The sequence below is a fragment of the Bidens hawaiensis genome, unplaced genomic scaffold (assembly GCF_021521415.1).
Source record: "Bidens hawaiensis isolate Kalapana, Puna unplaced genomic scaffold, B.hawaiensis_p1.1 tig00032043_1, whole genome shotgun sequence".
Classification (NCBI taxonomy): Eukaryota; Viridiplantae; Streptophyta; class Magnoliopsida; order Asterales; family Asteraceae; genus Bidens; species Bidens hawaiensis.
The window spans coordinates 136,580-141,035 of record NW_027495424.1 but is presented as its reverse complement, the minus strand read 5'-3'; the positions used below and the strand labels follow the sequence as shown (position 1 = coordinate 141,035).

The following is a 4,456-nucleotide window of genomic DNA, read 5'->3' as shown; positions in this document are numbered from 1 at the left end:
TGGCCATTTAAAATTAAAGTATAAACCTATTTGAGATGGAGCGTTTTTTCATAGCCGATGCATTGCACATATTATCAACTTGGCCGTGCAAGATGGGTTAAACGTGATCGAAACGCAAAGAAACAATTTTAAAAGAATGTTACGAGATGTTTTTAGCAACAATAAAACATTTTCAAGATACAAAAATTTTTGTGATGAAGCTAATTGTCAATGGTTGGGGCCCAATTGGGATTGTCCAACAAGATGGAACTCGACTTGTGATATGTTTGAGAAAGCCATCCAACAAAAAGAATCACTAATTGCGTTTCATCAAATAATGTCAAGTAGGGGTAAATGTGCACCGTACGATCCTAGAAACTGGTTATTGATTGAGATCGTTACGGAGGTCCTTCAAATTTTTAAATCTTGCACAACTAGTTTATCCGGGGTTTACTATCCAACAAGCCCCATTGCTTTACCAAAAATTGCTGTCATGTGCACAAAGTTGAGTGAACTTCATTGTAGGGGTGCACCTTATTTTGATATGGGTGTAAAAATGAAAGAAAAATTTAGAAAATATTTTCAACAACTACCCGCTGTTTTGACATGTGCTGCTGCGTTAAACCCTTGCATAAATGTTGGTGGTGTTGAAGCTTTAATAGAAAAAATTTGTGATGAGCTAGAGTTAAACGACGATCAAAACCCCTATTATAACCAAACTTTAAAGAATGCTTTCAACACCACCTTGTCTAACATGTATGATGTTTACCTTACAAAATACGGGTCGTCTTCCCAAATTCATGACTCGTTAAGAGCTGTTGCCCAATCCCAATCCCAAACCGACCTTGAAATGGGGATGTACTACATGATTTGGGAAGACGCCGGTAAACGTCAAAAGGTAAACACCCCAAGCAGTGAACTTGGAAGGTATGGTGGTGCCAACTTTGTGAAACACATGACTCCAGATGAATTTAGAAGTCTTGATTTGCTGGCTTGGTGGAGAGGTAAGGAGGATGAGTTTCCGATCCTCGCCGCCATGGCCAAAGATTTACTAACGGTCCAAGCTTCCACGGTAGCTTCGGAGTCTGCTTTTTCTGTTTCTGGCAGAGTTATATCGATTAGGAAGACTCGACTCACTCCACCAGCTGTAGAGATGTCTATTTGCTACAAGGATTACTTGGACTCTTTAGATAGGGCACAACATCAACGCTCACTCGAGGGGGAAATGGACTATGAGGCGGGCTTGTATGAAGACGAGGTCAATCAAGGACACACTCAACCAATGACCGATGAAGAAGCCGCGTACGACGATTACCTAAGGAATAGCTCGGGATCGGGTAGCGAGGAAAATAATGAGTAAGAAACAGCAAGTTGTTAATGTAATCGTGTCTAAGCATTCTTTAATGTTTGTATTTTTGAGTTACGAATATGCGATAACGATTTAATGTTTGTATTTTTAATGTAAAAGCTATAAATGAAAGTTATGTGTTTTTATTCTTCCAAGCAAAGAACCCTAACAACGAAAGCAAAGAATGGAGTCAGTCCGTTTTGCCATGTAGATACCGGTTTGTTTATACTGTGAAAAAATAATGGTTATTTAAAAAAAAAAAAAAAAAAAAAAACCGGTTAACCGGTTAGACCGGTTATTAAAAAACCGGTTAATAAAAAAACCGGTTTATTAACCGGTTCAAACCGGTTCCTAAACCGGTCCTAACCGGTTTGACCGGTTATGGTTTTCATACACAAAAACCGGTTAATAACTGGTCCGGTTATTAACCGAACCGGTTTTTTTAAAAAAACCGATTTGTGCACCTCTAATTGGTTTTCATCCGTCACCTATTTTAATATTATTATTATATCACCACCCATCATCACCCTTTTTTTCCATTTTAAGATCCAAATTCATTACCTCTCAACTTTCAACCACCCTAATGAAGATCCAGTGTGATGTATGCAACCAAAACGAGGCCTTGGTGTACTGCTCCGCCGACGAAGCCGCCCTATGCTCCGCCTGCGACCACCGTGTCCACCACGCCAACAAGCTCGCCGGAAAACACCTAAGATTCTCCCTCCTAGTACCTAAAGACACTCCTGTTTGTGAAATTTGTCAGGACAAAAAAGCTTTCTTGTTTTGTCAACAGGATAGAGCTATATTATGCAAAGACTGTGACTTGGCGATTCATAAAGTCAACCAACATACACTAAACCACAACCGGTTTCTTCTTACTGGTGTTAAGGTGTCTCCCACGAGTGCTGTTTATTCTCCTCAGGTGACAAAAGACGATGGTGTTGCGGACAAACAACAGAAACCGGTTTGTTCTATGATTATGAACCAGACTAATGTTAAAACTCCGAGCTGCCATGTTTCAACTACTAGTAGCATATCGGAGTATTTGATTGAGACACTTCCTGGTTGGCATGTTGAAGATTTTCTTGATCCAACTCCAGTATTCTCTAAGGTCTATAACTTCTACACCTTTTTTCTGATTATTATTCTTATTAAAAAAGTTAAACTACTAAACACATACTTATCATTATTTTGGTTATTGAGTTGTGTTTTAAACAATTTTTCAATTGTATTTTGCTTATTGACTTTTGTTTTACAAGCTTTCAATATTTTTGTTTCTTGAGTTATGTTTTATGCAACTTTCTCATACAATCAATAGCTCAAGTTTTTTTTTTCACAAAAATAATTCATTTAACTGTACATAAAAAAAAGTTAAAATCGATATAATGTCTTGTGTTATAGGTTTTGCATAAACTGAAAAACAAGACAGGTGTCAGTTGACCTGATGAACTTCTCATACCTCCTCCCCTGTCACAAAGTTTGACGGGTTGTCTAATAATGAATTAATCTCATGATTTTGTTATTAAAAAAAAACAAACAAACATACACAGTAAAATCTTACACGTACAAATTTGTTCTATTATTAACTGGATTAGAGATTACAGGCTGGTGACAATGATCCGGGGTCGATTTGGGTGAGAACCTATTAGATGGAAGCTTCAATAATTCCCTCTCACCGGAATCAATGGGTATATGGGTTCCACAAGCACCACAACAACCAGCAACTGCGCAGTCACGACACACTCATGTTCTTCCACAGTTCGAACCCAGTTCGTATATGGGATTTGGAGATCAAATAATTAACGGATCATCACTCTCATTTGCACAAAATAACTACAACAATATTAATAAGATCACAACCGGCACAAAGTCTAGCAGAAAGTGGACATTAGATAATGGAAATTGCTTCACGGTGCCTCAGATCAGTCCATCTTCAATGACCTCCAAGAGATCAAGAACACTTTGGCATTAAACTCCCTTTAAGATTTTTGTTGGCTTTTTTTTATTAATTTTTTTTTGTTATTATGTTATATGTTGTTATATTAGATTTTCAACTTGTTTTCGTTTATTCCTAATAGATTTTGGTTCTCCATCATCTGGCTTCTGTTGTTTAATAAAATAAACGAAAATCAAGGTCGTGCATGTGAATCCAGATCGAATGGTTTGATAAGTTCATAATTGATTATTTTGAAGAATATGATTTTTAAGTAGTAATTATTTTTTTTTATTATGAGTGCCTGTACTATTAAATATACTTAATATATGACAGCTTTGTCATACAATTTTAAATATATATAGTAATGAATTTTTTAGAGGAAAAAATGTAAAGAATTACTAAACAGATAAAAACTTAAAATATAAAACATTTTGTTTTTAGTGATATTATTAAATTCGATGCATATAATAGAGTTAATCTAAAAAAGCTTTAAATACTTTATTTTTATGATATTAAAGAGAAAAGTTAAAGAGCTGATTGATATCCGGTACCTAATTCTTTAGTATCATCTTTAATCAGTATTATTTAAACGTGTTTAATATTTTCTTTGGATCATGAACAGGAGTCGTAGAGTACGCATAGAGTGAGAATATTGGTCCAAGTTTAATTTTCTTAATTTCTTTTTGTAGCTTGGGCGTTGTTTTTTCTTTTGCACTTAAACATATCTATCATTTTGTTAGTGATTTCTTTTTCTTGCTCTTACTGGTTTTTTTCGGCTGGTAAGTTGTCTCATTTTTTGGTACTAATATTTTGGTCTTTAATAATAATAATAATAATAATAATAATAGAAGAAGAAGAAGAAGAAGACTACAAGCTGGAGTGGACATTTAATTTGTTGAGATTACATTTATTGAATCTTTTGGGTAAGGATATATTATTTGCACTAAACAACTATATCTTTTTTTTTAACGACCAACTAAGTAACGCCGGGTACTTCGTTCGCGGCCTTCATTGGCTAAAGATAGCCTGAGCCGGCCACTATTCCGGACGGACGAAGCCCCTTGCGGTCCACCCTATTGAGGGATTCACCGGATAAAACCCGACCCCCCACACTCGCCTAATGGCACGACAGCGAGAAGCCGGTAAAACTGGGTGAGATCAGGACTCGAACCCTGGCAAGCCAGGGTCATCCT

At 36.3% G+C, this 4,456-nt stretch overlaps 1 pseudogene across 1 annotated transcript; it reads left to right on the top strand.

Annotated features, from left to right (window-relative positions):
• Window positions 1–1,835: 1,835 nt before the first annotated feature.
• Window positions 1,836–3,455, top strand: LOC143582896 (B-box zinc finger protein 21-like; annotated as a pseudogene). Its single transcript, XR_013144060.1, has 2 exons — window positions 1,836–2,438; window positions 2,932–3,455. The product of XR_013144060.1 is annotated as a B-box zinc finger protein 21-like (transcript).
• The last annotated feature ends 1,001 nt before the right edge of the window (window positions 3,456–4,456 follow it).